Below are 27,257 nucleotides of genomic sequence, written 5' to 3' on the forward strand. Positions count from 1 at the left end.
GCTGGAAATTGCTTCCTGGAGTGGAACACTCTATATTTGTTGGGATATACAACAAGGGTTATATACCACTAGGAAGTTATAATTAGGCAAAGCATTTTTTGTTTGGCTAATAACTTTGGTGCCATTTGATGAATCTTCATGCCATTTTCCTAGAAGTATGATACTCGTTTCAGCGTCTGTCTACAAAGTTTCGGGGTGATCTGTCAAGCAGGGGCTGAGAAAAAGGGGTTGGTCGGAAATGCTTTTCCCCATTCATTTTCCCATAGAGATTCTGAACAGTGATAGCATCCAAACCACTGCATGGAATTACACCAAATTTTGCAGAAAGGTAGCTTGTGGTCCAGAAAGCAGCTTTTTTTGTGATTTGGTGTAAATCTGTTCAGTGGTTTTACAGATATTTAAAAAAAAAACAAATTTATATATATAGCTGTGCGAAGGATTTGCAACCCCTCCCGATCTAGTGCTGAGAGCTCATTGGCTGCCAACACTACAACAAAAAAGTGTTAGCAGCCATGTTAGCACTCGGCTTCAGCCCCAGAAAAAAACATTAAAACATTAAAAATAAAGAAAAGGGGCCAGGGTACAGACACCCTGACTCCTTAGCTCTGGTGCTTGGCTCCACCAGGGCAAAAAGTACTTTAAAAAAAAGTTTTGCCTGCAACATGGTCATGAATCTGTGCAACAATTAAAAAAAACAAAAAAACAAGTGTGACCTCCCGAGCTTCTTTTCTATCAAGCCCCCGGGTGTGCCAGGTTCCTGGGGCATCTAATATACCAATGTGGGGGGGCCTGGGGACCGCCACCACCCCAGGGTTTGAATTACATTAAATTCCAACTCCCCAGGACACAAATCTAAGTAGGGGGCCTATTGGCCCCCCACAGCCCAGGGACTGCCACCTCCCTGGAGCACTGATCAAAAGGTATGCAGGGGGCGCAGCACAGCTCCCCCGCAGCTCTGGTGTCCACCACTTGCCCGGCGCATTGATCAGAAGGTGTGAAGGGAGGCTCTGTTGCCTCCCTCAGCCCTGGGGCCCACACCCTCCCCAGGGCAATTCTTAAATTTTATGCCGGAGGCTGTGTGCCCCCAGGCATCCGAAGGGACCAACACCTCCTTGGGGCATTCGTGTAATGATGAGTGGGAGCACACATGGCTCCCACAGCCCCATGGACAACCAACTCCCCGGTAACATCCATGTAACCTTTTCTTTTTTCAGAGAATTTCTATAGTTTTTTTTGCGTAAATTAATTTTAATTACTATAGTTTACTATATCCCGTATACCCATACAACACTGTGCCACGCATGTGCTTCGGCCGTGTGTGACAGTTTTTGGCCATAGGGCCTGTCCTGTGGCCAGGTCTTGTGTCCAACCCCCTATAACCACCCAACCCCAGTGCCATGCATAGCCTTTGGCCGTACGCGACAGGGGTTGCCCACAGAGTCTGTCCTGCAGCCAAACCCCTATAACCACCCAAACCCACACCATACACTGCCTTTGGCCATGAGCGGTGGGGATGCAAACACATCAATGGGTTACAGATAACTTTTCAAGGTTGAAATGCAGAAAAAAATAACTTGTTTTGACTTCACCATGCACAAAAGATTTTGATGATTAGTACTTTGCCGAAGTGGAGCTTCAACTGCTTTGATCATAACTGTAAATGCTTACCGTTGATATTTTATTTCTGTGAAATGAGCAAAGTACCAGAATTAATCCTACACTGAGTATTTTTCCAAGAAGAGGCTAGCATTATGTGTAGAATGCCAACCCAACTTGAGTACTTTCTACTGGCTAATTTGGGTATATGTGTAGTGCATCTCCTACACAACAGATACTTAAAGGATGCTGAGGTAGTATCTCCAGTGACGTTGTGTGTCTCTAACTTTGCCATCGTGATTGGTCCTTGCGTGTCTTTATCAGATAATTTAACATGGTGGAACTGCATAGAAAACTCACTTGGCTGATTTGTACTTTACAGAAGCCAGTGCTTCTGTATTGTTTTAATGGACGGGACCGTTGAGAGAGACTCAAGGTTCCAGCAGTCTCAGCTGGCTCACCGTTTCCTGCGGGAGCTGACATTGCTCCCACATGCAGGGAGCTGCTGTAAATGCAACTCCCTGCATGTGGGAGCATTCTTTCATCCCTTTCCGTGCCCGCATGTCTGCGGGCAGGGAGGCAGATGAAATATCAACTTTCAGCAAGCAGGAGCATGTGAAAGCTCCCATTTTTTGAAATTTTAAAACAGAATGTTTGCTTTTGCTTGGCTGAAGCTGTCACAGCTCCCAACAAGCAAAAACAAAGGGCCACCTTGCGAGGGTGGGCACCTCCGGAGGCAGCAGCAGCCGGCCCTTAGTGGTGGTGGTCCCCAGGGCCATAAATGGCTCCAGGAGAGGGGCTGTGTGGCCCCTCTCCTTTGATCTTCACAAGCTGGCCATGGGGAGGTGTTGGTCCCTGGATCCATATATTGCCCAGAAGGGTGGCTGTATGGCCCCCTACTATTCTGAAAATACATTTATTGGCCCCGGGCAGGTGGTGGTCCCCTAGGCCTGGTGGGATCTGCTCAGCGCCCTGCTTTATTATCTTATTGTGGCCTCAGGGGGTGAAGGTCCCTGGAGCCCAGGAAATCCATTCAGCCCGCATAATTTGTTTTAGCCCCTGAGAAGTTGTGGTCCCCGGGCCTTAGGGGGTCTCCACAGCCCCCTGTACATTTTATAATATTAAAGGCCCAGATGGTGGTGGTCCCCAATGCCAGGGGCAGTCTGTGGGACTTCACGTATATCTTAAAATTCAGCCTCAGAGAGGTGGTGGACCCCGAGCCTTCAATAAAGTCTTGGAAGGAGGCCCTATGAAGACCCTCCATTTTTAAAGAAACTACCACAAAATGCCCCCTGGACCTGGCCCACCCGGGGGCAAAATTAAAAGCAAGCTCTGGAGACTGTGCTCGATTTCTTTTTAAATTCACAAATATTTGTGAATTTGACTGTGAATTAAAAAAAAAAGCCTTTTTGCCCTGGTTGGTTCTCAGGGGGATCCCTGGACCAAGACTAAGATGTTAGTGTACACGTATTCTGGCCCCTTTTCTTTTTTTCTTTTTTTTTTGGGGGGGGGACTCGGCTGAAGCAGAGTCCCAAAATGGCTTCCAACACTTTGGTGGTCATTACAACCCTGGCGGACGGTGTTAAAGCAGCGGAAATAACGCAAACAGGCCGGCGGACAAAAAAAGGGAATCATAACCCTTGCGAAAACCGCCAATAAAGACAGCCACTTTAACACTTCGCCCGCCACAGCGGTACAGACAAGCAGCGCGGCGGTCACCGCCAACAGACAGGCGGAAGACAATGTACCGCCCACACTATTACAACCCGCCAATCCGTCACCTTTTCCGGGGCGGATTCACCATGGATAAAAACACGGTGGAAACAGCTTTTGCAATGGTAAAATGCTCACCTTAACACATCCCACGAGAAACGAGGAATCCATGAAGCCGGAACTCCAAATACTCCCTGCCCTTGTCTTTCTGCTCTTCTACGACCAACAGCTACGTAGGCGCCGCAGACAATGGTGAGTACTGCACTTACGACATGGGGGAGGGGGGAGGCAAAAGTTAGCGGGACACACACCAAACACCCCCACCCCCACCCTCGCATATTACAACATACACACCAATGCATTCACAAAAATCACAGTAACAACCCACAATCCCCGGGGAAGAATGAATACACAAAGCGAAAATCGGTCAAACAATGTAATGTACCAATATACATGTCATACAAAAATATACAGATATATATTTGAAAATCAGTCATAATTGTATACAAGACGAGAAGTAGTGCAGATATGAACATAACAATGACCGTGCACCATCAGTCCAAAAATACATGGGCGAGGCCCACAAACGATACCTGACCACAATCGGAGAGAACACTGCCGGGGCATCACATAAAAATACTACAGGCACCTCAGGGGGAAGGGAAGGGGGAGCACCTCAGCCGGATGACTGCAAAGCCAGATCCACAACGGGGCTCCATGCCCATTTATGCCCTCCTGGGGAGTGCAAAGCCACAGTCTCTCAAGTCTCCCAAATGGGTGGGTTGCCCACTGTGCCATCCTGGGGAGTGCAAAGCCACAGTCTCTCAAGTCTCTACAGTGGGTGGGTTGCCCACTGTGCCATCCTGGGGAGTGCAAAGCCACAGTCTCTCAAGTCTCTACAGTGGGTGGGTTGCCCACTGTGCCATCCTGGGGAGTGCAAAGCCACAGTCTCTCAAGTCTCTACAGTGGGTGGGTTGCCCACTGTGCCATCCTGGGGAGTGCAAAGCCACAGTCTCTCAAGTTGATGCAGGTCTCTACTGGCACTGGGGGGGACTGGTGCCCAGACTGGATGAGTCTCCCCGTGAAAGGTCGTGTCCTGTCACTGTCCCAGCTGCACATGGGATAAGGATGCCTGATGTGGCGGGCCATTCATTCCTACCCGGTGCATTGCCCTGTTCAGCGGTGCTTAGCCATGGCGGTCTTTGCCATGTTCAGCGGTGCTTTGCCATGGCGGTTCAGGAGTGTTCAGCGGTGCTTTGACATGGCGGTTCAGGACTGTTCATCAGTGCTTTGCTATGGCGGTCTTTGCCCTGTTCAGCGGTGCTTTGCCATGGCGGTCTTTGCCCTGTTCAGCGGTGCTTTGCCATGGCGGTCTTTGCCCTGTTCAGCTTTGCTTTGCCATGGCGGTTCAGGACTGTTCAGCGGTGCTTTGACATGGCGGTTCAGGACTGTTCATCGGTGCTTTGCCATGGCGGTCTTTGCCCTGTTCAGCGGTGCTTTGCCATGGCGGTCTTTGCCCTGTTCAGCGGTGCTTTGCCATGGCGGTCTTTGCCCTGTTCAGCGGTGCTTTGCCATGGCGGTTCAGGAGTGTTCAGCGGTGCTTTGACATGGCGGTTCAGGACTGTTCATCGGTGCTTTGCCATGGCGGTTCAGGAGTGTTCAGCGGTGCTTTGACATGGCGGTTCAGGACTGTTCATCGGTGCTTTGCTATGGCGGTCTTTGCCCTGTTCAGCGGTGCTTTGCCATGGCGGTCTTTGCCCTGTTCAGCGGTGCTTTGCCATGGCGGTCTTTGCCCTGTTCAGCGGTGCTTTGCCATGGCGGTTCAGGACTGTTCAGCTGTGCTTTGCCATGGCGGTTCAGGACTGTTCAGCGGTGCTTTGCCATGGTGGTTCTGATAAGGACATTGGTGTGTGGCATGACGTTCTATACATTGGACATTGGTGTGTGGCATGACGTTTCATCATTGCCCAGCGGGGCTGTGGCAGCCGGGGCCCTCCTGGGCACTGACTCCGGCGGTGGCGGTGGCCTCCTGACCAGTGACGATACTTGGGCCCTCCTGGGCTGTGACTCTGGCGGTGGTCTCTGGACCAGTGACGATACTTGGGCCCTCCTGGGCTGTGACTCTGGCGGTGGTCTCCGGACCAGTGACGATACTTGGGCCCTCCTGGGCTGTGACTCTGGCGGTGGTCTCCGGACCAGTGACGCTACTTGGGCCCTCCTGGGCTGTGACTCTGGCGGTGGTCTCCGGACCAGTGACGCTACTTGGGCCCTCCTGGGCTGTGACTCTGGCGGTGGTCTCCTGACCAGTGACGCTACTTGGGCCCTCCTGGGCTGTGACTCTGGCGGTGGTCTCCGGACCAGTGACGATACTTGGGCCCTCCTGGGCTGTGACTCTGGCGGTGGTCTCCGGACCAGTGACGATACTTGGGTCCTCCTGGGCTGTGACTCTGGCGGTGGTCTCCGGACCAGTGACGATACTTGGGCCCTCCTGGGCCGTGACTCTGGCGGTGGTCTCCTGACCAGTGACGACGGTGCTGGCGCTTGTGTCTCTACCGCCGAAAATGATGGCGCACTTCTCCGCCGTGACACTCCCAACAGGCTGGGCAGACTTCCTCTGGCCCTTCCCCACCTTTGGTGGAGTCACAGATGACTCTCCAATCCCCTTGGAACCCATGTCAGTTGTTTTCCCACCTGGAGTCTTAACACGGTCCCGTCGTCCACTCTCCAATTTTATTGCCTTTACAGGGGGTGGGCTGCCAGTGCCTTGGCTCCGGGTCCTACTGCCTGCCCTGGTGGCCGGTGCACTCCAAAAACCTTGAACAGGCACCACTGGTATTGTAGGCTTTTTGGTTGAGGCGCTACGACGGGACTGATGAATTGGAGGGGGTGGGGTGGGGGCAAAAAGGTCAACTTTACAGAGGGACAGTTTCTGACGAACACTGGGCTGGGTAGCTGGAGGGGGTCTGGGAGTGGAGGAAGAGGAGGTGGTTGTCGGAGGTGTCGCTTTAGGTGTTTTGGGTGCAGGTGCAGGTACTGGAGGCTGTCGTGAGGTGGATGGATGTTGGGTGAGTGATTGCCGGCGTTTGGGTACTTTGGGAGGGGGCGTCACAGACACACTGGGAGAGGACACAGGGGACGTGCAAATGGCAGTGGAGGTGGTGAGTGCAGGTGAGCGGGGTGTGGTGCTGAGTGTTCTGGTGCGAGTCCTACTGGCTGTAGATGTAGTGCATGCAGGTGAGAGTGTAGACGACACTGGGAGGGAGGAGGGAGAAGAGGAGGAGGGGGACACAGTGGAGGCAGTGGATGTTGTTGTGTCTGTATGTGGGTGAGGCTTGCGTTAGTGCTTGTGGTGTGTGTGGTGCCTATGTTTGCTTGGGCTACTTGGGTATTTTGACTTGTGTGCATGCTGGTCTGTAGGTGTGCTTGGGATGGGCTGGGGTACAGGAGATTGGGTCTGGGTGGAGGAAGTTGGAGTGGGGAGGCTAGACACAGGGACAATTGCTGCCATCAGTGCTGAGGCCAAAGATTGCAGGGTTCGCTGAAGGACAGCCTGACCAGAATGAATGCCCTCCAGGAATGCATTACTGTGTTGCAACTCTCGTTCTACACCCTGGATGGCATTCACAATGGTAAACTGCCCAACAGTGAGTGACCTGAGGAGGTCAATGGCCTCCTCACTGAGGGCATCATGGGTGACTGGGGCAGGGCCTGAGGTGCCTGGGGCGAAGGTGATGCCCACCCTCCTGGGAGAGCGGGCAAGGGGCGAATGCTGAGGGGCTGCTGGGAGGGTGGTGCTGGTAGGGGAGGTGGCGGCTGTACCTGCAGAGGTGGGGGGCACAGATGGTGCCGCCACCACAAGGGAGCTCCCATCGTCGAACGAGTCCGTGTCGCTGCTTGGTGATCCGGTGGCCGACGTGAAGCTCCCCTCGCCCTCCGTCCCACTGGTGCATTCAGAGTCTGTGGTGTGGCCCTCCATGGCCATGTGGGATGCACCTCCCTCGTGCTCCGGTGCCACTGTACCTCCGCCTGTTGATACTGATGTACAAAAGGACAGGGAGAGCAGACAAAGGGGGGCAGACAGAAGAAAGAGGGTTTTAGTGCATGGCATACCGCTACCGTTGGCGGACAAGACAAACACAGATGCTCCCTGAATTACGCCGTGCTCCTGCCCTCTGCACATGCAATTTCTGGGATATGGCCTATATGGCAATGGTGGACATCGGCGCACATGGATGCCAAAAGGGGCAACTATACCTCGACTTGGCACTCTGCTGAGGTGGGGTAAAGTGCCACATGGGCTACATTACGGAGGGGCCTTGCCTACCGAACTCGCCCTGGCCTAGGGACACCCACAGCCCACCTCCACCAACCAGACACCTCCACTGCACGCAAAGTCCGCAGAATGAGGTTGTACTCACCCCCTTGTGTCTGCTGTGATGCCCTCAAGCGCCCATCCAACTCCGGGTAGGCCACCGCCAGGATCCGGAACATCAGGGGGGTCATGGTGCGACAGGCACCCCTCCCATGTTGGGAGGCCATCCCCAGCTGAGCCTCCGCCGTCTTCTTGCTGCAGCGGCGAATGTCCTCCCATCTCTTACGGCAGTGGGTGCCCCGTCTCTGGTGGGCCCCCAGGGTCCGGACCTCCTTGGCGATGGCACGCCAAATGTCCCTCTTCTGGTGGGCGCTGACCTACATGACATGTATAAGGGAAGAGGACCAGTCATTACCAACTGCACCGTCGTTGTGAGTGGCCTCCTCCCACTCTGGCCATGTGGCCCATTCATTCCCATGCATTAATGTTCTATGGACTCTGCCCCCTTCCCTCTTCCAACCAGCCCTCTCCACCCAGGCCTAGCCCATACAACGTGCTCCCTGTGTACTAACCTGTTGGTCTGGAGGACCGTAGAGTAGCGTGTACTGGGGGAGGACCCCATCTACCAGTATCTCCAACTCCTGTGCAGTGAAGGCAGGGGCCCTTTCCCCAGACGCAGCAGCCATCGTCACTTCCAGACCGAGGTCACAGCAGCACTTGCAGTGTAGGTCCTCTCCTGTCAACGGTCAGGTATCTAGTGATTGAACAGATAGAAAATGGCGGTGACGTCCACGGCGGTGCGCATCATCAACGCCAGCGCACCTGTTCATTGGCTCCTGGGACCCATAGGGTCCAATGTTAACCAATGCAGCATTGCGCCGTGGTCTACGACCGCCTACCGCGACGGTGTGTAACGCCAGCGCTGTTACCCCACAATCCCATTGTCCCAGTTTAGAGGTCAGGCAGGCGCCATTTCAGGGGCCCATATGGCTTCATTTCATACTGCGTCACACATAGCTAGGCCTACACTCAACACACATACAGGAAGGGTTATGTGAGTGGTGTAGTCTTGTGTGTGACTGTGGGTACATACCTGGAGGAATAATGACTGGTTCTTCGCTGTTGTCCTTCGTAGGCACCGTCTGCTGGGACATATGAGAAGATGGCGGAATCCCCCGATGTACCGACCGCTGGTGGACCTGTTGACAATGGAAGAGCGACATGTCATCGTGACCTACCGGTTTGACCGTGCCACAATCCAGGAACTATGTACCCAGTTGGAGCCAGACCTGATGTCACCAATCCGCCATCCGACTGGAATCCCCCTGACGTGCAGGTGCTGTCAGTGCTCCATTTCCTTGCAAGTGGGTCTTTTCAGACAACAGTGGCCATGGCATCAGGGATGTCCCAGCCTATGTTTTCCAACGTGTTGTCCAGAGTGTTGTCTGCCCTGCTGAAACACGTAAGGAGATACATCATTTTCCCTCAGGTGGAGGATTTGCCTACAGTGAAAGGTGACTTCTATGCCCTTGGACATATCCCCAACATAATAGGTGCTATTGATGGTACCCATGTAGCTCTGGTCCCCCCCCACAGGAGTGAACAGGTGTACAGGAACCAAAAGAGTTATCATTCGATGAATGTACAGATGGTATGTTTGGCAGACCAGTACATCTCGCAGGTAAATGCTATGTTCCCTGGCTCAGTGCATGACGCCTACATCCTGCGGAATAGCAGCATCCCTTATGTGATGGGTCAACTCCATAGGCACAGTGTGTGGCTATTAGGGGACTCTGGTTACCCCAACCTTTCGTGGCTATTGACCCCAGTGAGGAATCCCAGGACCAGGGCAGAGGAACGCTACAATGAGGCCCATGGGCGGACTAGGAGGGTGATCGAACACACCTTCGGCCTCCTGAAGGCCAGGTTCAGGTGCCTCCATATGACAGGTGGTTCCCTATTCTACTCACCGAAGAAGGTGTGCAACGTCATCATCACCTGCTCCATGCTCCATAATTTGGCTTTTCGATGGCAGGTGCCTTTTCTGCAGGAGGATGATCCAGATGACGGTGTTGTAGCAGCTGTGGAGCCTGTGGACAGTGATGAGGATGAAGCTGATGAAGAAGACGACGACAACAGGGAGTCAGTCATACAGCAATATTTCCAGTGAGACACAGGTGAGAACATTTTCATTTTTAGCATTACATTAACTTTCACACGTCTACCTCTATCCAGTTTTTCGATTTCAGTCAACATTTGGTAACTGAGTTGTACCCTTCCATTACGGTTTCACAGGTGTGGTTACCTACGTGTCAACTGCTTGCATCCTTCAAGGGCTTGTGATGTGTGACATAGGTATGTTAGCTTTAGAATGGTACACCCATTATGACACTGTCATTGATAATACATTTTTACTAAATCACAGACTGACTCCAGATTGTTTTGTGTTTCAAGGGTGTTTATTGAAGTGCACAGAAATGGGAGGGGGTTGTAAAATGAGGATGGGTGATGGTGGAGGAATGTCCATGGCAGAGTCCAGTCTATTAGTCTCACAGGTGCACTGCCCATCTGGGCATAGGAAGAGGAGCTGGGGCAGTTAAAGTATGGGCAGGGTAACAAAGTGGGACAGTGGGAGGACAATCAGGGTGGTGTCATTTCCTGGCGGGGGTCTTGCCATCTTGCTCTGTCCTGTTCCTGGATCTCAGGGACCGCTTGCGTGGTGGTTGTCCGTCTGCAGGGTTTGGGGGGCTGGTGTGTTGGTCCTGTGGCGGGGCATCCTGTCCACTAGCGCCGGGGGAGGTGGTGGGCATTTCATCGTCCATGCTAGTGTCAGGGGCCCCTTGGAGTGCCACGGTGTCCCTCAAGGTCTGCTGTATGTCCTTCAGCACCCCTACGATGGTGCCCAGGGCGGAGCTGATGGTCCTGAGCTCCTCCCTGAACCCCAAATACAGTTCGTCCTGCAGGCGCAGGGTCTCCTGCAACTTGTCCAGAACCGTCGCCATCGTCTCCTGGGAGTGGTGGTATGCTCCCATGATGGAGGAGAGGGCCTTGTGGAGAGTGGGTTCCCTTGGCCTGTCCGCCCCCTGTCGCACAGCAGCCCTCCCAGTTCCCCTGTGTTCCTGTGCCTCCGTCCCCTGGACCGTGTGCCCACTACCACTGCCCCCAGGTCCCTGTTGTTGTTGGGGTGGTGGGTTATCATGGGTGCCCTGTAGTGGTGGACACACCGCTGATTGACCTGTCCTGGGTAGGGAGGTTTGGGCCCGCTGGGTGGGTGCTGTGCTGGTGTTACCAGAGGGTGGAAGGTCGGTGTTGGGCTGTGCCTGTGCAAGTGGAACCGACTGTCCCGAGGCCCACGATGGTCCGGGCTGGTCATCAGGATCCAGTAGGGCAGAGCTGCTCTCGTCACTGTGGGCCTCTTCTGGGGCTGGAGTGGTGTTGTCTGGACCCTCTGGTGTGGTGATGGTCCTTCGGGTTCCTGCAGGGGCATAAGAGCATGATAATTGCATGCATGTGTGTAATGGTGTGCAATGGGTGGGTGTTTGTGTACCCCAGTAAATGCATTCCTGTTTGTGAGTTTATGTGGTGATGGTTGGGGGGGTGTACTGGGTATGTGCAGTGGGCATGCTTTAGTGAGGGGTGTCCATGCTTAGTTGTGTCTTGCAGGGCTTGGTGTTGGGATGGGTGGTTTGTGTCATGAGTACATTAGTGAGGAGTTGTAGTTATAGGGGAGGGGGTAAGGGAGGGGGTGTGTGATAGCATGCAGGTAGGGTGGGGGATATGATAGTTAAGAATTGACTTACCAGTGTCCCATCCTCCACCGACTCCTGCGAGGCCCTCTGGATGCATGATGGTCAAGACTTGCTCCTCCCATGTTGTTAGTTGTGGGGGAGGAGGTGGTGGTCCGCCGCCATTCCGCTGCACCGCGATGTTGTGCCTGGAGACCGTTGAACGCACCTTCCCCCGTAGGTCGTTCCACCTCTTCCTGATGTCCTCCCTATTTCTTGGGTGCTGTCCCACGGCGTTCACCCTGTCGACTATTCTGCGCCATAACTCCATCTTCCTGGCTATTGATGTGTGCTGTACCTGTGCTCCAAATAGCTGTGGCTCTACCCGGAGGATTTCCTCCACCATGACCCTGAGCTCCTCCTCGGAGAAGCAGGGGTGTCTTTGGCGTGCCATGGGGTGGTGTGTGTGATGTGTGGGGTGGTGTATGTGGTGATGAGTGTGGTGAGTGTAGTGATGTGTGGTGTTTTGTGCATGGATGTTGTGTGGGTGATGGTGTTGTGTGCCTCTGTGTAGTGGGGTTGTCTATTCTGTGCTCTCTCTCTGTCGCCTTTGTGTCTAATGTTTCGTAGTAGGGGTTTGTGGGTGATGTGGGTGTGTGTTTTATATTGTGTTGGGTGTGTGGGAGTGGTGTGTGTATGTGTATCAGGTGTGTGTATTTGGAATTGTCCAATGTGGCGGTGTTTTGGAGATGTGTGTGTATTTTGAGTGCGGCGGTGTGTACCGCCAATGGGATACCGCGGTTGAAAGACCGCTGCGTGGATTCGTGGGTCGTGATAGCATGGGCGTGTTTCTGTTGGCGTGGAGGTGGAGGATTTGTTTTTGCCAGTTTAACACTGACCTTTTGTGTGGTGGTGTTGTGTGGGTGTCTGAATTTCGGCGGATTGCAAGATGTGTGTCATAATAGCTGTGGCGGAATGCCGCCGCCGCCGCGGCGGTGTATTGGCGGTCTTCTGCACGGCGGTAAGCGCCTTTTACCGCCAATGTTGTAATGACCCCCTTTCTGTTTAAAGTGTTGACAGACAATAATAGCTCAGCATGAGGTCAGTACTATTTGAGAAGTATTCACACTTCTAGATATCCAAATTTGGATATTTCCTTCAATATTTCACAAACTACAAAATGAATTTACATCAAATTAAGAAAAGGTCCTCTGCAGACGAAAAGCTACCTTTCTGCCAGATTTTGTGTAATTCCGTCCAGCGGTTCGGGCTGCAGGCGTGTCTAAAGAGCCAACGGGAATTAACATGGGAAAGGCATTTTTTTGACCACCTATGTTTCTTGGTCCCCACCCAATGGATCACCCTGAGACCTTCCATACACAACAAGACCCAACTTGACACTTTTTTGGGGGAAATTTCATGCAGATCCATCAAACAGCGCCAAAGATATAGCAAAGTCAACAAAAACAATTGTCTGTAGAAAACTATGTGCTAACAATAACTACCTACTGGTGACCACCAGTGGGTAACATATATATATATATAAACCTACTGCCGGTCACCAGTAGGGAGTTATAGTTAGGACCATTTTACCATAGGAAAGGCATTTTTTTTTTTGCCTATATCTTTAGAGCCATGTGATGGATCTTTACAATTTCTTTTTTTTTTAAAGTGGGCCTGTGATTCTTGTTGTGCATGGAAAGTTTTGAGGTGTTACGTCAAGCAGGGACAGGGAAAAAGGGTGGGAAGGTCAGAAAAAGGGTGTTTCTGATGTTAATTACCATAGGAGTTGCAAACCGCTCGAGGGAATTACACCAAATTTTGCAGAAAGCTAGATTTTGTTCTGCGGGTGTTTTTTTTTGTTATTTGGTGTAAATCTATTCAGTAATTGTTGAGAAAATTAAGGAAATGCACATTTGTATGTCTATGGCCACAAAACCAGGAAGTGTTGGCAGTTATTTTGAGAATCTGCTTCATCCGAGCCTCATAAAAAGGTAAAAAAATGAAAAGGGAACAGGGTAGGAATATCATGACCCCAAGCCTTGTTCTATGGGACCCCAGCTGGGCAAAAAAGCATTTGTTTATAAAATGTGGCTGCAGATTCGTGAAATTCTTTAATCCATGGCAACGAAAAAAAAAAAAATCAAGAGCGATCTCCCACACTTGTTTTTAATTAAGCCACTGGCTAGGCCAGGTCCTGGGTGCATGCTGTCCTTTTTAGAAAAATTGAGGGGGGCACACAGTGACCCCCTCTAAGTGCTTATTTATGGCCCAGGAACCACCACATCTCTGGGGCTTAATATCAATATTATGCAGGGGGGGCCACCCACCCCTGGGACTACCACTTCTCCGGGGCAGAAAATGTTAATTGTAATAGGGGTGGGTCCTGCATACACCCTGTGCCCGGGGGAATGCCACCTCCCTGGGGCTTAAGGATAACAGTATGCAGAGGGTAGGGGTGGCCCCCATGCCTCGGGGACCACCACCTCCCCAGAGCAATTGTGTATTTGTAGAGGGGGTTCTGTATGACCTCCTTCACAGCCCTGGGGACCGCCACGTCCCCAGGGCAGAAAATGTAAATTGCAATAGGGGTGGGTCCTGCAGACTCCCGTCCTGAGGGAATCCCACCTCCCGTGTCTTAAAGATAATAGTATGCATGGCGGCAACATGGCACCCTGGGCACCACCACCTCCCGACGGCAATTGATTGCAATTAAGGGGCGGCCGCATGTTCCTCTGCAGCCCTGGGGCCTGCTCTTCCCCGGTGCTGGAATAACATGACAAAGAGGGTTCGTTGCGGACCTCCAGTCCCAGTAACACCAACTCCCCAGGGCTTAATTAAAGGTTGGATGGGGGGCCGAGCGCCCCCCTCATGGAGCCAATTATGGTCTGGGGACTGCCACTCCCTAGGCCTAGCTCCTGCTATGTCCCAGGGTGCCCAACCTGAGGCATGACTGTTTGCTCTGACTTAGCGGGAGCTTTGATAGCTCCCATCAAGTCAGAGGAAACACTCTGCTTTCAGTAGGCGAGAGCTGTCAAAGTGCTCTCCCCACTGGAAGAAGAGGTTTTATCTCTTTCACTACCCGCAGAAATGCAGGAAGGAAAAGAGATGAAACTATTGCTCTTGCATACAGGGAGCTGCAAGTTTAGCAGTTTCCTTTGTTCAAGAACAATGCCAGCTCCTGCGGGAGGCAGGGAGCTGGCTGGGATCTCTGGGGCCTTGCGGCTCCCCCGCACTCTCTATCATACACACTAGGTACACAAGGCACCCAGGTGACATGATTGGGCCAGGGAATAGGGTCTCTGGGGACGAAATCGGCCTGGGGAGAGGGGTAATGTAGTCCCCCTCCCTCTTTAATAGTGGTGGGCCCTGGGGGATGGGGTCCACAGGGCTGAGATCTGGCATGGAATGGGGCTACCCTCCCCCATTGAATAGCTGTGGGCCCTGGGGTATGGGGTCCCTTTGGCCACAATTGGTCCTCCCTCCTAGAGTACACGGTCCTTCCTTTAAATTGATGAGAGTATACAGATGTGCAATTCACCTGGTAGCAGTGCCCACTTGGCCCCCACTATCCACCTTAGTAGTATGCAAAGGTCTTCCTCCTTTTGCCAGGATGATGTACAGCTTTCCTAATGGCTCCCCATTGCATAGCCCCTCAGTTTTGATGGCACGTTCTTGATGCTGAGAAATATGAGGGCATCGCCACAATACAAAGAAGCACTTACTTCATATAGATAAGAGGAAGGACCCTGGTGTTTTGGAGATTTATGTCTTTGTATTATCTTTGGTCTAGCTCTGTAGGGGGATTTATATAATCACACACTTCTAGAGAAACAGGCACTAGAAACAATCATATTGCCAAAATGCACACAAAGTCACTGGTGACATTTCCTCGTGGTCCATTACACAGCTGTAGTGTAAAATACATACTGGACATTTACCCAAGGAGGCAGAAAGAACTCCACTTGGGTACATATTTCATGTGAAGTGGTGGACTTCTGTTGGATAAAAGGGCAGGTGAGGTTTCTTTGTTGCAGAGTCACTCATACAGCTACTAACACACCCACATGGAAACTCACATATGCCCTCAGCACACTTACTCATGCAGCCTCTCACAGACCCACTCAAAGACTCATGCACTCACTCACAGACCCACTGAGACACTCACACACTCACTCATAGACCCACTGAGACACTCATGCACCCACTCACAGACCCACTCAGACATTCATGCACTCACTCACAGACCACTCAGACTCTCACAGACCCATTTGGACACTCTCACATCCACTCACCGAGACACTCTAACACGTACTGTCACACCCAGAGACACCCTCTCACACCTACTCCCACAACCAGACAGACACTCTCACAACCATTTTCACATACACCCTCTCATACCCAGACAGACACTCTCACACCCACTCCCACACCCAGAGACACCCTCTCACAGCTATTCTCAGACCAGGAGAGACAGGCCTGGCAGCCAACCCCTGCCACTCGCGGCCAAAGGCCATGCGCATTGTGTAGTTGGGTGGTTATGGGAGTAGGCCGAAGGGATTGGCCACAGGTTGGATTAACGTATAGTAATGAAAATTACTTTATGTTAAAAAAAACACAGAAATTCACTAAAAAAAACAAAGGTTACAGGTACGTTATAGTTAGGTAATAGAAACTAAAAAAACATAGAAATGTAGTTAAAAAAACGAAGGTTACAGGGACATTACAGTTAGGTTCTGAATTTACTCACACAAAACCAGAGGAATTCAGCAGTTATAGTTAGAATTATTTCAAGTAACCTATAACATGCGGCCTAAGGTAACTATAACTCATGCCCTCTGATAGGTATCTGTTACTGCTGATGTCTGTTGGACATCCTTGGCTTATAAAGTTCCAATTTAATTATGAAGGTCATAAACCAAATGATATCCTGTGTATAAAGTAATTTGAGTTGTAATGCCAGAGTGTGTAGATGTGAGGGTAGAAGAGTACATTTCACACAATACCCTTTTCTATTGTAGCTGTCAAATAATATAATATCAGGATCCTGTTTAAGGATCCTAGTTAAAGGTATGTGGACTCTGCAGATAGGTATGTGGGGAGGCAGTGGAGTGGACATACATTATTCAGCCAGTGATACACAGATTGAGTTTATTTGTCTAGGTTTTAGTACAGTGAACACACTTACTTTTTAGGAGTGAGCGTCAAAGCGCTCCATCCCCTGTAGTAATCTCTCTTTGGGCTTCTAACCACATCAGTCACTTTCATTGGTTCGTGGGCTTGCCTTTTAAAATCCACTTGCTTTCATTCGTGAAAGGCATGCATACATCATGCCTTTTACGGTGTTTAGCCCACCTACACAGCACTGGTAAACTACTGAAAACATACGAGGCTCCATGTTTTCAGCATGGTTTCTGGACTATTTTCTCTTTTTATTTTCCATGCAGCGCGATTGCGCTGGGGTTTACATAGCGCAATCGCACTCTGGGTCTCATTACAACCCTGGCCTTAGGCATGGGCAGTTCAGGGGCCCCCTCGCACAGCCCCATGCATAGCAGACAGTGAAGAGCGCGACGGGTGCAACTGCACCCATCGCACCGCCGCAACATCGCCGGCTCTGTTTGGAGCCGGCTCCCATGTTGAGGCTGTCATCCCCGCTGGGCCGGCAGGCTGAAACTCGGTTCCCATCAGGGATGTCGAAAAGGCTACCGCAGGAGTGTGGCCGCATTGGCGGCCGCGCGGCGGTTAAAACTTGGCGGGTGTCGGTTGCTGCCTGCCAAAGTTGTAATGAGGGCCTCTGTTTTTCCGTTTTCAATTTCAGCACGATCGCACTGCATTTTCCATAGCGTGATCCTGCTTCATTTTTTTCTTTTAATTTGTGTGCCAAGAAACGTCCAGTTAGGACTTTACAACGCTAATAGCTCTAACTCAAGCAAATGCGAGACCCGTTGCATTGCAAATGCTTGTTTAGTTTGCAAGCGTTCTAGTGCTAGGAGACTCACATACTAATGTGAGAAGCTGTAAAGCTCTGTACTTCAGTAAAGTTTGTTCCATTTGACTTATACCTGGTAGATGGTTTGTGATATTTCCTTTACTCCCTTTTAAGAGTAAATACATCCAGCAATGCATAACTCAAAGTAGCCTGTGACACTAAGGACCAGGTTATGACCTTGGCAGCTGGGATTACTCCATCCCAAATGTGACGAATGTCCTGTCTGCTGTGTTACTAGTTCATAAGATACAATGGAACTTGTACTATGGCGGGCACGATATCTGGCATATTTGGGACAGAGTAATTCCCTCCGCCAAGGTTGTAATCAGGCCCTAAATCTCACTATGTCACTGTTGTCTTAAACAAATAGATAACCCGCAGTTTCATTTTTCAGTATCTGGTCTCAGCACATTTACAGAGAACCTCTGTATACAAATGAGGCAAGTCCAGGTGGAAACTGTATCTGTTCTACTCTGGTCATATTTTTAGGTGTAGGTGTTTAAGATGAATTGTAATTCTCACTCTGGTGAAAGTAAAACTATTCGGAACCATACTTGGATGGTATTTAGATCCCATAGTGTTTTCTTTATTTGAGTTTATTTTAAGTGCTGTCCTATCATACTAACCTATGCCTCTGCAGTCGACAGAAGCCTCTGTGTACACTGCTCTGAGGCAGCAATGTCCAAGCACACTTCACATATTCTCACACATAGAGAAGTCCTCATGTCTTCAGAACAGCCTGTTAACCTCCAAAATAACTAATATGGTGTTTTATACTGCTGGTGCGTGAGCCTGCATAACATGCACAGTCTCCCTTCATCTCTTCTCTGGCTCCTCTCCCTGATTCACTGGTGTGCACCAATATTCTTTCAACTGACCCTCTCAATGCTCTGCTGGTGGTGGAGATCCAACTCTCACACATAAGTGTGACAGTGCCTTTTGTTTATGCCTTGACCATTCTCAAAACTCAGCAGCACTCTCCAGCACAGCTACGTTCTTATTTGTACAGGTTTCCTTATATTCTACAGGATGGAAAAACCAATGCCCTCTGTGTCTTCTCCCGAAAGCCTTCTTCACAGGGCACCCCACCATCCTGCTCCATTTTTAGCTATAGGTCTTCACTCAGGACAAGATCCAATTCCAGGATAGCACCATTCTAGCCCAGGATGTCAACATTGTTATGCATCTCATCCTAAACTCATAACCTCCAGAACCCATCTATCCCGGGACTCTCCAATGCAGCACATTCAATTATATATGAGAATATATATATATATATTTTTTAAAGTATGCATTGTTATTTTAAGATCGTCTTTATTTATTTATAATAAATATATGACATATTTATTAAGTCGAGGATTGGTAAAGAATATTTCTCTGTTTGGTTTTTGATTTATTGTTTCTCCAAGTGAGTTTAAAAATCCATATATAATTTTAGAACATATTTTCTCCTCTTACTGAAGCTTATTGTCTTATAAATATACTCTTTTTAAGATGTTGTAAATATGTGATTATTTAAAATATGTTTCAGAATTTTTAAATGTTGGCTATAGCTTCGTTTCAGTTTGTTAGGCTTTTTTATAGTTTGTTTTACAATTGGCATAATTAAAACAATTTCTCGATTTTCGCAAGTGTAAGACATTCATTTCAGTAAGTCCATGTCAACATATAGGTCGGCTAACTTGCACTTTTTTTTTTTTACATCAATAACATTATACCAATATCGACAGAGGCGGTGCTGATTACACTTCGCATGCAGAAAAGTGCAGAGCTATGTTGTCAACGAGCCAAAACACTCACCTTGCGTATAGTTATACAATAGAGATACAAGGCCTGATTTAGATACTGGTGGATTGGTTACTCCATCACAACAGTGATGGAAATGTTATCTGTCATTATAGCCTATGGGATTTATATTTCTGCAGACGGAATATCCGTCACCATTGTGACGGAGTAACCCCTCTGCCAAACATTAAATGAGGCCCTCGTTATTTTGAGAATTTTATCACTGATTTATTAGTCCGTATTCACATATTTAATTATGACTATTTGATGCTTAGTTCAATTGCACATTGATTTATTTTCATTGGCACAGAGTTCTCAAAGTGTGTTCAAAGATAACAAAGTGTGTTCAATTGAATTTGTTGTACGGTGCATCCCTCCAAGGCTAGATGTTTTTCCTTTATTCACATAACAAAAGTCTCTGAATACCATTCGCTAAAAATGTGCATTCAGTTCACATTTTTTGCTACTTCTATTTAAAGATAGCATTATCCAAAAGCAGTTTCTAACATACTGTGAATATTTTCAGAGTACTGGACAAAACTTTTGAGAATTTCTTTCGGTGTTCATGTAAAAAAAAAAAGTTTTGAAACGAAATCCACTGTAATGTGCAGTGGGATAGAAAAAGGTGCCATTTACAACTCAGAGTTACCTTGTTCTACATATGGAGGCAATCTTCTGGAATGAAAAAGGCAGGCAGAAGCCGTGACTTTTCAAATGTTCCCCAAGGAAGAACCACTTTTATCTTTCATGCTTTTAAGTAAATGCTCATAAAAATGCGATACCGTAACATAATTTAGTCAGTCACTACACAAGACATCTTTCAAAGAAATTTAACATTCAACGGCATGTTTCACTGTGGTTTGTACTCATAAGCGTGACATATCTGGCAGGATTTGATTGTAATAAAGATTGAGCGGAGTTACGCTCTTGGAATGGAAAGGCGAGTTAAAAATGGGAAAAAACGAGAACTTTTATGAGCACAATAAAGTAAAAGCTTGCCATAATTATCTAAACAACAAAAGCACCCGTTTTTTCACGATGCATATTTATCCAAACAAATATGAGCATGGGAAGCCACAGGGATATCTACATTCCCTCAAGGCTGCCTGCTTATGTAGCCTTTATGGGTTGCAGCAAATTCCCACAAAATATGATTCGAATGGCATTGTCAAAACTTCTGTTTGTGTTAGACCAGTTCACAAACTTCAAATAATTAAAGCTAAAGGAAAAAATGTGATTATGAGTGTGTCCAATATTAAAAACGAAAACTATAAAACATACAAAACATTTCTCTTTATTATTATGTTTTTCAACTCAAAGAAGACTCCCTGTTGAGCTCTCATGCGAGAAAATGCAGTGTAGCTTGTAAAGCAGTAAATAATTGAATCTGTCACATAAAGACAGCAAAAACGGTAGGATGATATGTTCTGTTACAGATGATGTTGTAACAGAACATATCACCTAACTCATTTTTATTAACTTTATAAAGGAGGAGGAGTTATATTTCAGAGTAAATGGTTTAAGCACATTAAGTGTCAAGTGTTGGCTGTCAGCCTATTGGCGTTGCCAGTGATGATGTTTTCTAACAGTTTTTATAAAAAAATGTTGCAAAAAACATTTAAAACCAAAAGCCTTTGAATGCATACATGTTTACATGTACCAGTGGTAGCTTTTGACTTTGCTTTACAAAAACATAAATGATGGCCTCCCATGCGTGTGCATGCTTATGTACTAACAGGCTGACTTTCTTTGAATGTTTTTATAAATAAATGTAAAATAAAAACATCAAAAGATGGTTGCCATGAAAGGATGGGCATTGTGTAATTACAAAATGGTTTCTGTGCATACACATCTGTGCACATGCAAGGGTGGTCATTTTGGAAAGGATAAAAAAACATTTTCCACATGGCCAAAACAAACAATGAAACAGTAATCAGGGAATGCAATACACTGTATGCAGCAGCGAGGGCCCGGTTGCACTGTCGGGTTTAATGCTGGGCCCTGAGAAGGGTTAAAATAAGTTAAAAAAACATATCACTTACTCTGTGAGTGATGACACATTGCAGTGTCAGAATTCTTTCACTCACAGAGAACAGAACCAAAATCTTAAGTGGGCTGACCCACTGGTCTTGTTGTAAGCTGTGATCGACAGAAGCTAAATGTGAATGACAACCAAACAGATCAGTGTATTAAGAGGGATAGTTGATGGATCTTCATGTTCTGTCTAATGATTTATGAACATTTTTATGAAAAGAAACATTCTTGGAAAACAACAAACCAACATATGGGACCAGATGTGGAATTTTCAAGCTTGGTTTTAGCTAAATTGGCCCCATTACAATAGAAAGTATTTGTCATCTTAAAGAGGCACACATGCAGCATACTAAAATGTTCTTTGTGTGACAATCAGGCCTAGATTAACCAATAAGCAATAATTCACCATTAAAAAACAGCTATACTGTTAAAGGAAAATGCAGTGTTAAAACCATAATAGGACCTGGAAATACAACACATCACTTGGTTCTCATTGAAAGGGGTACCAGCAGAATATTTTGTAGGTCCAGAGAAGCTGCAAACATTCTAGTGAAAATAATGCTTCCAGCCACTATTCCTCAAAACTACTGGCACAACTAAATAAAACAGAAAGGGCTAACAACAATTATATTACTTGCCCAACTTGTCATTTGTTTTACTGGCCATGATCTCACTTGGGGCCTAAATTAGGTACAAGTAAAAAGAATGTAGACTGATCAATAAATCTTGTAATGCCCTTTCACAAGATTTCCTCTGATTGTTCAAATTCTATATTGCAGAGCTATTGTTTGACTTAGATCTTCGAGATTCAGGCAGTGGAGATGCTGTTCATGTTATTGAAAATTTACAGGCACAGATAGAGAGCATATATGCTACTTTGCTCCAGAGTTAACAGACTGAAACACACTTCAATGAGGATAATGTAATCGAATAATACCAGTGGAGATGGTTAACAAGCAACGCTTTAGTCAAAATAAAAACGACAGAGGAACCTGTCTTTTTTGATATCAAAGAAATAACCTCAGCAATAGGCACTCCAATGTAACATGAATTATGACTCAAACATAAGCTTTATATGTAGTATATAATTTATGTTTTGTATATGAACAGCACCTTATCATTGACTGGAAATATACAATGACATTAATTTTGGAAATAATAAACTAAATGAAACCTTTTGCTCTAAATGTGAACTTTATGTTTTCTGGATTTTCAATCATTTAATAAAATAGTACATTTAAATATATTTTCCAACCAAAGATTAATCACAATTCTAATTGCCATGAATGACTCTGATCCCTCTTGAGATGACCACCATTAGCTGGACTCCTGAATGATATTACTATGACTTAAAAGGTGAGTTTATAGCGAGGGAGACAAGTTACCATTCACTACCGTGAGTGGTGATCAGTAAAAAGCATTCACTAAATACAATGCATGTTTATGGCACCACCTCTAGAGTCTGGTGATGCTTGAAAATTAAAGTATTTTTGAGGCATTAATGCTGTAGCACTGATGCATGATCTGATGATTCTGTAAGAACAAGGTTGTGGAATATCTTGCAAGATTTTAGGATTATGGTAGCCAGCTTGAATCTCAAGGTATTTAAACCCCACCTAGCTCAACCACATTTTGCTGAGCAAAAGTGGTCTGGACTCACCTCAAGGTATCTTTGATCTCCGCAATGGAATGTCGCTAACTTAAAAGCAAATGCTTTAAATTTTGCCACTAAACAGCAGGAGTTGCCTCACATGTGTCTTCTTGAACCCACACTGGAACCCATGGAAAACAAAATGACAGAAAGAAAAGTTCAAGCAGTTAAGTACTAAAAGTACAACAATCAAATAAAAGGTAGCTGTAACACATGCCTGCTAAACAGTAGCACAAGCTTGCCAAAGAGTAATATGTGTATTTTGGGCAATGGATTAATTACTAAAGAGACCTGTGAATGCACCGTAATAGCAAACTGGAGAAAGAACATTTGAAGTTTCTTTGAAGCAGACATAATTGATTTCAAAACAGCATAAAACCTGAGATCAGCTGCACAATGTCTGGCTTTTCAATGAGGCATCAAATGGACACAAGTGAGCAGAGTGCAACTACATTGACATGCTGTAGGTATTTAAAGAATTATTCTGAAAGGTAGAGTACAGAATAGAAGCAAAACGGTAATGAATGCACAGAAAATAACGTTATTCCTTAATTGTATGCTCATTAGGTCAATAAGACAATGCATTAAGAATAGTGAGTAAGCAGACAGTCAAAACTTCAACTGATGCTGTACAGTCAGAAAGTGGTGTATAATATTCTTTACCCCTTCCACTTTTCTCTTCTATAGGTATACAGAGCAATGTGTGATTTACAACATATAGTCAAAAGTTTTCATGAAGGCAAAGGAAACCAAGTATCGCTCTTGATCCAAAAAGTAACATTGTCAGTGTGTGCATGAGAAAGCAATTTGAACATAATGACACAAGCATTTTGAAACCTGACACCTTCTTGATTGTGTAAACAGGAACTGTATTAGTGGAAGCAAATCTACTGATGAGCAGTGAAGAAAGCAGCTTGTGAAATGTCCATAAGTGACACAATTGTGATAATTTCATCCATTCCATTCAAAATTGAATTATTCGTAAGAGAGCATATGGGGTGTCTGATACCTTTAACAATCCAGCAGTTTGAAAAATTTAATAACAGTCTATTTATCACCTGATATCCTTATTCTTAAATTGACGTTTTGAGGATTTCAAGACGCTGGGTCTTGTTTGACTTATTCTCAAACATGTGAACAAGAATGTCTCATTCAAATATTTCCTCAATCATGAATGTCGCATTCAAATATTTCCTCAATCACTTCATTTGTAACCAAACAATGTCCTAATGAATTGGATCAGTATTTAGCCAAGGACCAGAGACAGTGTTGCACAGCATACTAACACTAAATTAAGTTTAAAAAAAAGTAATACAAGATACAGTTCAGTAGTGTTAGAAATGGGGTCTTTGGTTGGCAGTCAGGTTACCCCCTGTCTAAGCAAGGACCCTCACTCTAGTAAGGGTAAGTCAGACACAATCCAAATTAATCTGTGCCCACCCTCTGGTAGCTTGGCACTGAGAAGTCAGGCTTAACTTAGAAGGCAATGTGTAAAGTATTTGTGCAATAAATCATGCAATAATACAGTATAAGCACCACAAAAATACACCTCACAGCTTTAAAAAATATAGAATATTTATCTGAGTAGAATAAGGTCAAAACGATCAAGATTTGATAAATACACGTTGAAATATCACTTTGGAAATGGTCAATAAAGTCTTTAGGCCCATATTTATACTTTTTGACGCTAAACTGCGCTAACGCAGTTTAGCGTCAAAAAATTTAGCGCCGTCTAACGCCATTCTGAAGCGCCATGCGGGCGCCGTATTTATGGAATGGCATTAGCCGGCGCTAGCAGACCGGCGCTGCCTGGTGTGCGTGGAAAAAAACCACGTAGACCAGGCAGCGCCGGCGTAGGGGGAAAATGGCGTTAGGGCGTCTTAAAATGGGGCAAGTCAGGTTGAGGCAAAAAAATCGCCTCAACCCGATTTGCGCCATTATTTTCGACGCCCAGACGCCATTTAAATTACTCCTGTCTTAGTAAAGACAGGAGTCATGCCCCCTTGCCCAATGGCCATGCCCAGGGGACTTATGTCCCCTGGGCATGGTCATTGGGCATAGTGGCATGTAGGGGGGCACAAATAAGGCCCCCCTATGCCACACAAAAAAAATTAAAAAATATAAAAAATTATACTTACCTGAACTTACCTGAATGTCCCTGGGGTGGGTCCCTCCATCCTTGGGTGTCCTCCTGGGGTGGGCAGGGGTGGCCCCTGGGGGCAGGGGAGGGCACCTGTGGGCTCATTTTGAGCCCACAGGCCCCTTAACGCCTACCCTGACCCAGGCGTTAAATAGTGGCGCAAATGCGGGGTTTTTTGACCCGCCACCTCCCGGGCGTGATTTTTGCCCGGGAGTATAAATAAGACGCATTTGCGTAGCCGTCATTTTTTTAGACGGGAACGCCTTCCTTGCATCTCATTAACGCAAGGAAGGCGTTCACGCAAAAAAATTACGCTCTTTACTCATACTTTGGCGCTAGACGCGTCTAACGCCAAAGTATAAATATGGCGTTAGTTTTGCGCCGAATTTGCGTCGAAAAAAACGACGCTAATTCGGCGCAAACGGAGTATAAATATGGGCCTTAGTTTTTAAAAAGCAATAAGTGTCTCTTTCAAGCACAAAGTACCTGGTTTGCATTTAAATTATCCACACAGGACCGCAGAGGAGGAGATGCATGGAAAATGGGGATGTGTGTGTCAGTTTCTCCGGGCACACACAGACGATGCGTAAATGCTTTTTCACGGAACAAAGGCTTTGCATCGATTTCCGGGACTTAGACTTGGACCCTCTTTGGGTTGTGGGGTATTTGGATGCCCCGGGGATGATGCAGAGAAATTATAGGAGTGCAGGGAAAATCACAGGAGCTGCGTCAATCCGGTGGGTGATGCATGGCAGGTGCTGCATTGATTCCTCTTGCAGGAAGTCAGGCTGTGTCATTCCGGCTCGGCTATGCATCTATCCAGTGGGCTGTACGTCGAAGTTCTGGTTGCAACGCTGGTGCTGGGTCGATCTTCACTTGGGGCTGCATCATTCTGGTTCGGCGTGCGGTCATTTTCTCACCGCAGGGCAGGCTGTAGGTCAATTCTGTCAGGATGTACGTCGATTTTCATCGCACAAGGAGGTTTTGCAGAGATTAAGTCTTTTTGGCACTGAAACTTCAGCAAGCTCAATCCAAGCTCTTGGAGAGGGCAGCAAGGCAGCAGGGCAACAGCAAGTCAGCAGTCCTTTTCAGCAAAGCAGTCATATGAGTCCTTTGGGCAGCCAGGCGTCTTCTCTTAGCAGGTCGCAGGTTCTGGTTCAGAGTTCCTTTCCAGTAGGTATCTTGTCAAGACATGTCTGAGTTGGTGGGGTCAGAGGCCCTGTTTAAATACCCAAATGTCCCTTTGAAGACTTCAAAGAGTGGCTTAGAAGTGCACAAGGTCCCCTTTCAGTTTCATCCTGTCTGCCAGGGTCTCAGTAGGGGGTTTGGCAGTCCATTGTGTGAGGGCAGGCCACTGTCCTTTGACACGTAAGTGTCCGGCCCTCCACCCTCCCAGGCCAGGAAGACCCATTCAGTATGCAGAAGTGTGTAGGTGTGACTGAGCATCCTGGGTTTGGGGTTGTCTGAGTGAAATGCACAAGGGAGCTGTCAACTAACCCAGCCAGACGTGGATTGTAAGGAACAGAAGGACCTAAGTGCAGAGAAATGCTCACTTTCTAAAAGTGGCAGTTCTGAAATAGTAATATTAAATCCAACTTCACCAGTCAGCAGGATTTTGTATTACCATTCTGCCCATACTAAATATGACCTTGTTACTCCTTCCAGATCAGACCCTACCACTCAAATAGTACATGAGGATAGCCCTACTGTTAGCCCATGAAAGGAGCAGGCCTCATTGCAGTGTAAAACGAATTTAGCAGTTTTACACTACCAGGACATATAAACTACACAGGTACATGTCCTGCCTTTTCCCTACATAGCACCCTGCCCTATGGGTTAGCTAGGGCTTACCTTAGGGGTGTATTTAAATGTAGAAAAAAGAGGAGTTTAAGGATTGGCAAGTACTTTTAAATGCCAGGTCGAATTGGCTGTGAAACTGCACACACAGGCCTTGCAATGGCAGGCCTGAGACATGGTTAGGGGGCTACTTATGTGGGTAGAACAATCAGTTCTGCAGGCCCACTAGTAGCATTTAACCTACAGACCCTGGGCACATGTAGTGCACTTTTACTAGGGACTTGTAGGTAAATTAAATAAGCCAATTGGGTATGAGCCAATGTCAACATGTTTTAAGGAAGACAGCATATGTACTTTAGCACTGGTTAGCAGTAGTAAAGTGTGCAGAGTCCTAAAACCAGCAAAAATGAGGTCAGAAAAAGAGAAGGAGGAATGCAAAAGTTTGGGGGTGACCCTGCAGAAAGGCCTTTTCCAACAAGTAGTCTTTGCAGAGAGGTAAAACACAAGATTGC

Source organism: Pleurodeles waltl, chromosome 12, assembly GCF_031143425.1.
Source record: "Pleurodeles waltl isolate 20211129_DDA chromosome 12, aPleWal1.hap1.20221129, whole genome shotgun sequence".
In the NCBI taxonomy this organism is placed as follows: domain Eukaryota; kingdom Metazoa; phylum Chordata; class Amphibia; order Caudata; family Salamandridae; genus Pleurodeles; species Pleurodeles waltl.